Source organism: Scyliorhinus torazame, chromosome 5 (genome assembly GCF_047496885.1).
Source record: "Scyliorhinus torazame isolate Kashiwa2021f chromosome 5, sScyTor2.1, whole genome shotgun sequence".
In the NCBI taxonomy this organism is placed as follows: Eukaryota; Metazoa; Chordata; class Chondrichthyes; order Carcharhiniformes; family Scyliorhinidae; genus Scyliorhinus; species Scyliorhinus torazame.
The window spans coordinates 91,355,460-91,368,258 of record NC_092711.1 but is presented as its reverse complement, the minus strand read 5'-3'; the positions used below and the strand labels follow the sequence as shown (position 1 = coordinate 91,368,258).

At 46.9% G+C, this 12,799-nt stretch overlaps 2 protein-coding genes across 21 annotated transcripts in view; one reads left to right on the top strand and one right to left on the bottom strand.

The window, feature by feature from the left end:
* LOC140421474 (uncharacterized) overlaps positions 1–12,799 on the top strand; it is a 366,287-nt gene that overhangs the window by 256,812 nt on the left and 96,676 nt on the right. The window lies entirely within an intron of this gene.
* Positions 1–12,799, bottom strand: part of LOC140421475 (uncharacterized) — an 856,937-nt gene that overhangs the window by 843,586 nt on the left and 552 nt on the right. For 10 of the 20 annotated variants that reach the window (XR_011946832.1, XR_011946831.1, XR_011946833.1 and 7 more), the window contains exon 2: positions 12,644–12,701. The gene's annotated coding sequence lies outside the window, so the exon portion shown is untranslated. Of the gene's footprint in view, positions 1–449; positions 1,537–4,690; positions 7,100–12,009; positions 12,102–12,643; positions 12,702–12,799 lie in introns of those variants that run through there. The other 10 variants (XR_011946816.1, XR_011946825.1, XR_011946824.1 and 7 more) reach the window with 6 other exon arrangements.

Sequence of the window (12,799 nt, the reverse complement as noted above, 5' to 3'; positions counted from 1 at the left end):
GCCACTGTCTGTGCGGAGTCTGCACGTTCTCCCCGTGTCTATGTGGGTTTCCTCCGGGTGAGACGGTTTCCTCCCACAAGTCCCGAAAGACGAGCTTGTTCGTGAATTGGACATTCTGAATTCTCCCGGAGTACCTGAACAGGTGCCGGAGTGTGGCGACTACGGGATTTTCACAATAGCTGGCAGTGTTTATGTAAGCGTACTTATGACAATAATAAAGATTATTATGAATGGGCTGAAGGGTCTCTTTCCGTGCTGTAAAACTCTATGACTCTAAAGATAGAGGTGGGAGAGGGAGGGAATGACTTTATAGAGAAAGTGCCAAAGCCCCAACATTCACCAGCTCGGAGGACACACCTTAGTTCCCTTTCCAATCTGAAAGCAACCTGAGCTGGATTTACATTCCCCTTAATTGATCATTGCTGGGTGATAATCCTGTACTTCCTCACCTCACACCACTGTGACAGCACCTTCACTACACAGGCTGCAGCAACTGACCAAACATCACCTTCCCAGTTATTCCTGAAGGCACCGCCTTCCCAACCTGGCCCCTTGCCTGAGGTGCGGTGATCCTCAGGTCACATCACCGCCGGTCAGCTCTCTCCCAGGACCAGGCCCTGGTTCACAGCCGCCATCTTGGGGAAGCAGAGCGCATGCGCTAGCGTCTTGGTGATGCTACAGCTAGTGGGCGGAGCCTGAAGGTTTCTGATCCCAGCCGGGTCCTAGTGCCGGTCAAACAACTGCATTGCAACTGGTTTTTAAAAAGTTTCACCCACGCCTGGGCTGAAGCTGATGTTTGTGGCCTGGAGGTGTCTCTGGATCACGTAGACATTCAGTGTGAGGCTGCAGCCTCTGTAGAGCAACCTGAAGAGGGTGAGACAGCATTTGATTACAATTCGTGGTCCTTTCCAGTCCATTATCAGGATGTTTGTGTGATATTTTCTTACCCTCTGGGTGATCTTTCTTTATTTAAAATACATTTCAGCAGCAGGCTTACTGGTGATTTTTAAAAGAAAGGTTATTTATTATCACACTATTTCCCTGGATGTTTGAACATCTCAGTCTCTTGTCTCTTTCACACTCACTGGCACATACACAGAAATTAGGTACAGATCAAGTTGAAGCTGGAATGATGAAAATGGAATGTAGACTGCAATCTTTATATCGCTGCAGGCCTGTTGTCTTCTTGTTGAGCTGATCATTTAGTTGGAGTGAAGGGTTTTTAGAAACAAATAATTCTCATGAGGCTCTGAAGCTTCTTGTAGATGAATAGCCAGGAGGTTGGTTCTCAGGTGGACTTGGAAGCTGGAATAAGTACAGTACTGTGGCTGCACTGGAAAACATTCAGCTCTGCTGTTTCCGCTGGTTCCTGGTGCTTCAGATACTTCTCACACACACATTTGTTCAGAGTTTATTGTACTGCATCCCTGACAATTAACTGCAGGGTTAAAACTCGAAGACCCAGAACACCCCGATACAATAGCAGTTTACGATGCTCACTCACGCTTATCTCTGCTCCAATTCGAGCTCATTCTCCTGTGTTCAATACGGCACTTGGAGACCAACACTCCAGAGATTTCATATTCCTCAAATGCTGGTTCATCCTGACACAACGAGACATTTAAACTTCACATGTGGCTGCAACGTTTCCTTATTCAGATCAGTGTTTAACTAAATATTGGTCACAGAATCGAATATTACCCACAGTTTAATGTCCAATTCTTTTCAACAGTTTCATCATATTTCCCATACCTGAGAGAGGATCAGAAACGTACAACTAATCGTCTGCATAAAGGGGCACTCTATGTTCCTCCCCCTCTCAATCCTTTCCATTTCACTGACGATCTAAGCGCAATGGCCAACCGTTCAATCGCTCGCGCAAACAATAGTGGAGACAGCAGGCATCCCTGTCTCGTACCCGTGTAGTCAGAAATATCCCGAGCTCACAGCATTGGTCTGGACATTAGCCATAGGAATTATATCGCAGTTTCACCCAGGAAATAAAAGTGCGACCAAACCCAAATCGCCCAGACCTCGAAGAAGTAGCTGCCCTCCACACTTGTCAAAGGCCTTCTCCACATCCATGGAGATGGTTACCTCCGGCACCTGCTCCATAGGGGGCGACATGACCACATTCAAAAGCCTCCTGATGTTGGACGATAACTGTGGCCCCTGACAAACCCTGTCTGGTCCTCAGAGATCACTTCTGGTGTGCACTCCTCCAAACATTTTGCCAGAATCTTAGCTGGTGTTTTCACATCAGTATTTTACACTGAAATAAGTCGATAAGACCCACACTCAAGGGGATCTTTGTCCTTTTCCAGGGATGAGAGAAATCAGGCCCAACTTCTTTGTGGCCAGCAGCACCCCCCTCAGCAGAGAGTCATTGAACATTCCCAGTAAGTACAGCACCAACAAGGCCGCGAACGGTTTGTACAATTCCACCGGAAAACCATCTGGCCCCAGGGCTTTCCCCGATTGCTAGGAACGAATACAGACAATAACTTCCTCCAACCCCATTGCTCATCACTCTCTCTATCACTGGGAAGTCCAATCCATCTAAACATTGCCCCGTCTCCGAGCCATCCTCCAGTGGTTCAAACTTGTATAGCCCTCAATGAATAACCTCAAAAGCTCCATTAATCTTATCCGGGGCAGTAACCAGCTCTCCCCCCCTCATCTTTAACCTGAGCTGTTCCCTGTGTGGCTGCCTGCCGTCTCAATTGGTGAGCCAATAATCAACTGGCTTTATCCCCGTACTCATAAAATGCCCCTCGCAAACTGTAAAGCTGGCTCACCGCATTCCCCGTCGATTCAAACTCAAACATCATTTGTACATCTTTCTCTCTGCCAAAAACTCTGCCTTAGGGGCCGTGGATTACTGCCGATCCACCTCCAACATTAAATCTACCAACCTCTGCCTTTCAGCCCTGCCAGCCTTATCCATGAGGGAGATTTTATTTTAATATTTTGAAGCGAGTTGTTCTGATCTGCCTGAAAGCAGATTCTTTTTTTTTTTTTTTTTATAAATGTTTTATTGAAATTTTTTTCCCAAACAACAATTTTTCCCCTCTTACAAAGCAAACGCAACAATAACAATACAGAAATTTTAAACAATACACAAGTAACAAAACCCCTTTATCTTTGACCTAAACTAAACCCCCCCCCCCCCCCCTCCCCCTGGGTTGCTGCTGCTGGTCATCTGTCTTCCCTCTAACGTTCCCCTAGGTAGTCGAGAAATGGCTGCCACCGCCTGGTGAACCCTTGAGCCGATCCTCTCAGGGCAAACTTTATCTGCTCCAGTTTAATGAACCCCGCCATATCATTTACCCAGGCCTCCAGTCCGGGGGGTTTCGCCTCCTTCCACATGAGTAGGATCCTGCGCCGGGCTACTAGGGACGCAAAGGCCACAACGTCGGCCTCTTTCGCCTCCTGCACTCCCGGCTCTTCCGCAACTCCAAATAGAGCTAACCCCCAGCCTGGTTTGACCCGGGCCTTCACCACCCGCGAAATCACTCCCGTCACTCCCTTCCAATACCCTTCCAGTGCCGGGCATGCCCAAAACATATGTGCGTGGTTTGCCGGGCTCCCGCCACACCTCCCACATTTGTCCTCCACTCCAAAGAACCTGCTCAATCTTGCTCCCGTTATGTGTGCTCTATGTAGCACCTTAAATTGAATCAGGCTAAGCCTGGCGCATGAGGAAGAGGAATTTACCCTGCTTAGGGCATCAGCCCACATACCCTCCTCTATCTCCTCCCCTAGTTCTTCTTCCCACTTTCCTTTTAGTTCGCCCACCGACTCCTCCCCCTCTTCCCTGCCTGAAAGCAGATTCAATGGTATCTTTCCAAACATAAATACTTGAAAGGGAATAATTTGCAGGGCTGTGGGGAAGAGCAGAGCAGTTAGATGAATTAGTCTTTTCAAAGAGAAAGCAGGAGGAATGATGGGCCAGACTCCTCCTTCAGCGTGTGCATCTGAGCCTCCTGCCTTTATGCAGGTTAAAAGGGACAGATTTCATTGCAGCCTCTTCCCTGTATATGTATTGTAAGAGAAGTGTTTCTCGTTTGCTCCGAGTGACTGATGTAACTTTCCCTTTCTAACTTTGTATTGTCTATTGTGTCAACCATGGCTCAGTGGGTAGCCCTCTCACCCTGAATCAGAAGGTTGTGGGATTAAATCCCAGTCCAGGGGCCCCCGAGGACAAAAATGACATCCAATATTCCTCGTGCCAGCACTGAGGGAATGCTGCACTGTCAGAGGTTCCTTCTTGCAAATAAGATGTTCAACTGAAACCCTGTCTGCCCCTCTCAGGTCCTGTAAAAGTTCCCGTGTCCACTATTGTGAAGAGGAGTTGGGGGGGGGGGGGGGGTGATCCCCGGTGTCCTGGCAAATATTTATCCCTCAATCAACATCACTAAAATCAGATCATCTGCTTATTATCACATTGCTATTTGTGGGATCTTGCTGTGTATAAATTTGCTGCTGTTTTTCCTACATCACACCAGTTACTACCCTTCAAAAGTACTCGATTGGCTGTAAAGCACTTTGGGATGTCCTGTGATTGTGAAAGGCGCTACAGAAATGCAAGTTTTAAAATCGAAGATTGATGTTATCTGATCTTATCTATAACTTAATTGATCTCAGCCACCCCCAACATACCATTTAATAAATTCACTTTGTTTCACTGTTTCAGTCACGTTTTTAATCAATTAAAGCAAAAGCAGAATTCTCTGGAGAGTAAATTTCAAATGTTCATTAAAAGAAAAAGGTTTACTGAATGACTTGAAGACATTGACGTTTACAACTTCATGCAGGTGATCAGTCTGTGGAAGCGTAACCCTTCCTGGCTCCTTCTTTGACAGTAATTTCCTTGGAACTCGGCCTCGAGAGTCTTCAGTACTTGGCCAGCAAGGAAGTCCTTTGGAACGTCGACCTTTATCCCCAAAGTGGCCAAACAGGGGCTGGTTTAGCACACTGGGCTAAATCGCTGGCTTTTAAAGCAGACCAAGCATGCGACAATAAATCAAATCAATCAAACATTTAACTTTTCTTGTTTGCCACGTTTGAATCACTTTTCCTGTTGGAATTTTGTTCCTTAATAAAACCTAGATTTGGTGTATTTTTGTGAAATAAAAATCACAAAAAACCAGAGGACCACAGGCTGTTTTTCTCCTTTGAGAGAGAAAGTGAGAGAGAGCGAGCGAGCTGACTGGCGGTGATTTAACCTGAGGGTCACCACACCTCAGGCGAGGAGTAATGTTGATAAGGCCGGGCTTTCATGGCTAACCTCAACCGGTGTGGGAGTCGAACCGCGCTGTTGGCCTCGCGCTGTATCACGAACCAGCCGTCCAGCCAACTGAGCTAACCGACCCCCTGGTAAATATGTAATAATTCCTAAAATATTAGCTGTTCCCTGTCTCCCACCAGTTTCCCAGTCCACCTCAGACAACTTGTCCCTCAAACCCGGATAGTTTTCTTGTGTCAGTAACACCCGGAGATTTTGTTTTTTAAATGTAGAATACCCAATTCTTTTTTTCCAATTAAGAAGCAATTTACCGTGGCCAATTCACCTACCCCGGGTTTCGGGGCGAGACCCACTCAGACACGGGGAGAATGTACAAACTCCACACGGACAGTGACCTGGATCGCTGGGTATATCCAAATCAATTAAACAAAACAAATGTAACCACCAGGACCCATTTCCATGGCAATGTGGCACGTTTTGGGTGGGGGTGGGGTTGTTCCAAGGTGAAGTGGGAAATAAATATCTTCAAACTTCCAAACACCCTTTCACTCTGTGATCCCTGTGCCATTTGAAGCCAGGGATTAGCAACAAGGCTCAAAGAGCATCAGCCCACTGGAGGCAAAGTGGTGAGGCCGGCCAGTCCAGCAGAAAGAAACCCTCCGACCATCCTCACTGACCACCTGTCAGAATGAACAAAATGCAGTCCTGGATGTAGAGCAGAAACAATAACAGCAGAATCCAACCTCTGGAATCGATTGTGAAATTGTTGGTGTCACAGCAGATGCGATGAAACATGCAATCCCGTCTCACAGTGAGAGGTGGACGGCGTCTCCCCAGTGTGAACACGCTGGTGTCTCTGCAGGTTGGGTAACTGAGTAAATCCTTTCCCACACTGAGGGCAGGTGAATGGCCTCTCCCCAGTGTGAACGCGCTGGTGTCGCTGCAGGTTGGATAAATGAGGAAATCCTTTCCCACACTGAGAACAGATGAATGGCCTCTCCCCAGTGTGAACTCGCTGGTGTCTCCGCAGGGTGGATAACTGAGTGAATCCCTTCCCACACAGGGAGCAGGTGAATGGCTTCTCGCTAGTGTGAATTCGCTGATGTGACTGCAGGGTGGATGAATCAATGAATCCTTTCCCACACTGAGAGCAGGTGAATGGCCTCTCCCCAGTGTGAACTCGCTGGTGTCTCTTCAGGTTGGATAAATTACTGAATCCCACCCCACACTGAGAGCAGGTGAATGGCCTCTCCCCAGTGTGAACACGCTGGTGTGACCTCAGGTTGGATAAATTACTGAATCCCACCCCACACTGAGAGCAGGTGAATGGCCTCTCCCCAGTGTGAATTAGCTGGTGTCTCTGCAGGGTGGATAACCGAGTAAATCTGTTCTCACACTGAGTGCAGGTGAACGGCCTCTCCCCAGTGTGACTGCGTCGATGAATCTCCAGCTTCGATGGGACTCTGAATCCCTTCCCACAGTCCCCACATTTCCACGGTTTCTCCATGTTTTGGGTCTCCTCCTGTCTCTCCAGGTTCGACAATCAGTTCAGAATACGGGTAGGGTCTCTCCTCGCTGTGAATGGTGTGATGTTTTTTCAGGCTGTGTAACTAGTTAAAGCTCTTTCCACAGTCAGTTCACTGGAACACTCTCACTCGGGTGTGTGTTGTGTGGGTCTCGGTGTTTTTCCTGTCACGCTGATGTTTTAAATCTTTAGCTGACAGTTCGGGAAAACATTTCTCCTTCTAGATTCAAAGGCGGGAGATATTGAGGTTCCAAGGAAGGGAGTGACTGTCAGATCGAGACGTGACTATTGAGATTTCTGTCTGTAATTCCTTCTCATCTAATATCCTGTAAAAACAATTTACAAAACTCATCACTGTCAGTATAGGATAGAAACTTAGAACAGACAATTCTAGTTTCTACGTCACATTTTTTCCTCTCTTATTCCCCGAAAGCTGTAAATCTCCATCCCACACACTCCCTCCATTCTCACTCTGCTGTATCTAATATTCACCCTCTCTATTCTCCTGAAGGTGCTGATTCAAGCTGATTGACAAATCCAAGCTCACAGCTTCCTGACCAGGAGATCGCAACAAATATGAGCTGCAGTTGGCCATTCGGCCCATCGAGCCTGCTGAACTATTCAATGGGATCATTGGCTGATCTACCTCAGCACCGTTTTCCCACACTATCCCCATATCCCTCGACATCTTCAATACCTACAGGAGGGACATAGAGAACCAAGTGGAGTGGCGTAGCAACAACAATCTCTCCCTCAATGTCAACAAAACTAAAGAGCTGATCATTGACTTCAGGAAGCAAAGTATCGTACACACCCCTGTCTGCATCAATGGTGCGAGGTGGAAATGGTTGACAGCTTCAAATTCCTAGGTGTGCACATCACCAAAAATCTGTCCTGGACCACCCACGCCGACTCTACGACCAGGAAAGCACAACAGTGTCTCTACTTTCTCAGGAAACTAAGGAAATTCAGCATGTCCACATTAACTCTTCCCAACTTTTACAGATGCACCATAGAAAGCATCCTATCTGGCTGCATCACAGCCTGGTATGGCAACTGCTTGGTCCAAGATTTTAAGAACCTACAGAGAATCGTGAACACAGCCCAGACCATCACACGAACCTGCCTCCCATCCACTGACTCTGTTTACACCTGCCTCTGCCTTGGGAATGTGGGCAGCATAATCAAAGACCACTCCCATCCGGGTAATTCTCTCTTCCAACTTCTCCCATCAGAGAAAAGTCTGAGAACACGCACTAACAGGTTCAAGAACGGTTTCTTCCCCGTTGTTACCAGACTCCTGAATGATCCTCTTATGGACTGAACTGATCTCTTCACACATCTTCTCTACTGAGTAGTAATGCACTCTGTATGCTCACCCCTTGCCTGTGCATTTATGTAGGCCCTATGTTTTTTTTCACGTATGGAACAATCTTTATGGACTGTACACAGAACAATATTTTTCACTGTACCCCGGTACATGTGACAATAAATAAAATTAATCAATCAATAATCTCTCATCGTAACCTAACCCCTGTAGTCCAGGTATCGTGGCGTATCGTTTTAGTAAACGTATACTGCACTCCCTCCAAGGCCATCCTCCCGAAGGTGTGGTGCCCAGAATGGCTCACAGTTCTCCAAGTGGGGTCTTACCAGGGTTTTGTTTAACTGCAGCATAACCTCTGTGACTTTATACTCCAATCCTCTAGATATAAATGCTAGCGTTCCTTTTTGATTATTTTCTGCACTTATCCATGGCATTTTAAGGATCTGTGCACCTTCGACATCCACTGTACTCAATCTCTTTCCATTTAGAAAGTCCTCTGTTCCATTCTTTTTTGGCTCAAAACGGATAACCTCACACTTGATTACATTGAACTCCATCTGTCACAAATTTGCCCATTCACCTGGTCTGTCAATATCTCCTTGCAATTTTATGCCATCGTCTGGACTGTCTGCAATGCCACCTAACATTGTATCAACAGCAACAGTGAAGAGGCCTTTCGCCCATCAAGTCTGCACGAGTCAGAATCCAGGAGGGAGATAGAGAACCTAGTGGAGTGGTGCAGCGACAACAATCTATCCCTCAATGCCAGCAAAACTAAAGAGCTGGTCATTGACTTCAGGAAGCAAAGTACTGTACACACCCCTGTCAGTATCAACGGGGCCGAGGTGGAGATGGTTAGCAGTTTCAAATTCCTTGGGGTACACATCTCCTAAAATCATCCTGGTCCACCCACATCGACGCTACCACCAGGAAAGCACAGCAGTGCCTATATTTCCTCAAGAAACTAAGGAAATTCGGCATGTCCACATTAACTCATACCAACTTTTACAGATCCTATCTGGCTGCATCACAGTTTGGTATGGCAACTTTTCGGCCCAAGACCATAAGAAACTTCAGAGAGTCGTGAACACAGCCCAGTCCATCACACAAAGCTGCCTCCCATCCATTGACTCCATCTACACCTCCCGCTGCCTGGGGAAAGTGGGCAGCATAATCAAAGACCCCTGCCACCCGGCTTACTCAATCTTCCAACTTCTTCCATTGGGCAGGAGATACAAAGGTCTGAGAACACGCACGAACAGACTCAAAAACAGCTTCTTACCCGCTGTTACCAGACTCCTAAATGACCCTCTTATGGACTGACCTGATTAACTACACCCCTGTATGCTTCACCCGATGCCGGTGTTTATCTAGTTACATTGTGTACCTTGTGTTGCCCTATTATGTATTTTCTTTTATTTCCTTTTCTTTTCATGTACTTAATGATCTGTTGAGCTGCTCGCAGAAAAATACTTTTCACTGTACCTCGGTACACGTGACAATAAACAAAATCCAAATCCAACACTGACACACGAAAAACACCTGACCTACCTACCTAACCCCATTTGCCAGCAGTTGATCCATAGGCTTGAATGTTATGACGTGCCAGTCTTCATCCAGGTACTTTTTAAAGGATGTGAGGCAATCCACCTCTACCACCCTCCCAGGCAGCGCATTCCAGATTGTCCCCACCCTCTGGGTGAAAAGGTTTTTCCTCAAAACCCCCTGCCCCTCACCATGAACTTGTGTCCACTTGTGACTGACCCTTTAACTGAGGGGAACAGCTGCTCCCTACCCACCCTGTCCATGGCCCTCATAATCTTGTACACCTCAATCAGGTCGCCTCTCAGTCTTCTCTGCTCCAATGAAAATAACCCACGCCTATCCAACCTCGCTTCATAACTTAAATGTTCCATCCCAGGCAACATCCTCGTGAATCGCCTCTTCACACCCTCCAGTGCAATCACATCCTTCCTGTAATGTGGCGACCAGAACTGCACACAGTACTCCAGCTAATAATAATAATGATAATCTTTATTAGTGTAGCAAGTAGGCTTACATTAACCCTGCAATGAAGTTCCTGTGAAAATCTCCTCGTCACCACAGTCCGGCGCCTGTTCGGGGACACAGAGGGAGAATTCAGAATGTCCAATTCACCTAACAAGAAGCCGTTCCCCATTTAGAAAATAGTCGCCTCGATTCTTCCTTCCAAAGTGCATAACCTCACACTTTTCCATATTCTAATACATCTGTCACATCTTTGCTCACTCTCCTAACCTGTCCAAGTCCTTCTGCAGCCTCCCCGCTTCCTCAACACTACCTGTCCCTCTACACATCTTTCTATCATCTGAAAGCTTAGCAACAGTGTCCTCTGTTCCTTCTTCCAGATCGTTAATGTATTGAATAGTTGTGGCCCCAACACTGACCCCTGTGGAACACCAATAGTCCCCGGCTGCCATCCTGAAATAGACCCCTTTATCTCCGCCTGTCAACTAATCCTCTAACCATTCCAGTACCTTGCCCCGAACACCATGGGCTCTTATCTTATTTAGCAGCCTGTTGTACGGCACCTCGTCAAAGGCCTCCTGGAAACCCAAATGGATCATATCCACTGGCTCTCCTTTGCCTAACTTCCTTTTTACCTCCTCAAAGAATTCTAACAGATTTGTCAAGCATGACCTCCCCTTGATGAAGCCGTGCTGACTCAGTCCTATTTCACGATGCACTTCCAAGAACTCCGTAATAATGGACTCTAAAATCTTATCAACAACCAAAGTCAGACTAACCGGCTGATAATTTCCCATCTTCTATCTCTTTCCTTTCTTAAACTGGGGTGTGACATTAGTCACTTCCCTGTCCCCTGGGAGCCCCTTGACTCCAGTGAATCCTGAAGGATCACCACCAATGGCTCCACAACCTCCGCAGTTATCTCCTTCGGTACCCTGGAGTGTAGTCCATCCGGTCTGGGTGATTTATCCACCTTCAGACCTTTCAGCGTCCGCATCACCTTCTCCTTAGTGATGGCCACTACACTCACCTCTGCCCCCGACTTTCTTTCCCCCACTCCCAGTTTTCTCTTTCCGTCCCCTCTGTTGGATCGCCCTCCTTGCCCCTGGATTTGGAGCATCTTGTGAAGGCACTGCTGGGAGTACTGCTCCAGTGCTTTTGAGGTGCCTGCTCTAGGCTTTCCAAGTTTCTGAAGCCGTTTGAGGGTAGAAAGAGTGAGGGATAGCCAGCAGTTCATGGAAAGCAATGGCATGCACGGTTTCATCAGCGCTGCCAATACAATTGATGACCTAAGCAGTCAATGGCCCCACCCCACTGAGAGCAAAGTGTGGAGGGGAACTCATCAAGGACAGAGTGTCAGTCAGTGCTCACTGGAGGGAACATTCTGAAGAACCCCTCGACCGAGACTCTGTATTTGGCTTTAACGTCCTCAAGTCCATTCCACAGTATCCTGTCCGTCCCAGTCCCCGTGGTACCCCGATCTGGAGCGGAGTGAAAAAGCCATTCAACAGCTGAAAAACACCATGGCCTCTGGAGCAGAATGGATTCCTGCTGAAATTCTGAAGCATGGCGGGGTTACACTCCTGGCATAGCTACACAATCTCATATTCTTCACCTGGGAAGAAGGATGCATGCCGGGGATCTCAGTGACACTGTGACTATATTCAAGAGAGACAAGTCTGATTGTGGTAACTGCACAAGCGACTCCCTGCTGTCTGCCACAGAGAAGATCATTGCAGGATCCTCCTCAATGATCTCCTCTTCGTGGCCAAAGAGCTCCTTCCAGAGTCACAGTTAGGTTATCTCCCTTCACGAGGCACCAAAGACATGATCGACACTATTTGACAAACACAAGAAAAATATACGAAACAGCAGCAATCGCAGTTCTTTGTCTTTTCTGACCTCACAAAAATGCTTTACGCCGTCAAAGTGATGTTTTTTTCAGTATGTTCTTCAAATTTGGCTGTCCTCAGAAATTGGCCACCATCCTCCGCCTGCACAATGAGGACACACAATCCATGATCCTCATCAATGGAAATACCCCAGACACTATCTCAGTGAAGACTGGGATCAGATAAGGATGTGTCACTGCACCAACCCTCTTCCCCTTCACTGTAACCCAGTTGTTAGCACTGTTGCTTCACATCACCAGGGACTTGGGTTTGATTCCCACTTAGGTCACTGTGCAGAGTCTGCACGTTCTCCCCATGTCTGCGTGGGTCTCCCACAAGTCCCGAAAGACGTGAGGTGATTTGTAAGTTGAACTGGACATTCTGAATTTTCCTCCAATTTACCCAAACAGGTGCCGGAGTGTGGCAACTAGGGGATTTTCACAGTAACTTCATTGCAGTTTTAATATAAGCCTACTTGTGACAATAATAAAGATTGTTATTATGGTGTTCATAAACTCCAACCTTGTTATAAGAAATTAAATTCTGAATAAAAATCAAGAGAAATCAATTTGTGTTCATCATAGTTAATCACTGCAGTGTTAATGTAAGCCTACTCATGACGCAAATAAAAATTATGATCTCACCTCCGGCAAATTACCCGCAGGTCTGGAGATAATCGACAGGACAGGAAACCGACACCACCTTCAAAACAAAACCAGAATCAGTTGAACCTCAGACATTAAGCTCCAGTTTGCAGATGCCTGATCTGTTTTTCAATCCATCCATCTCCCTTGATTCTA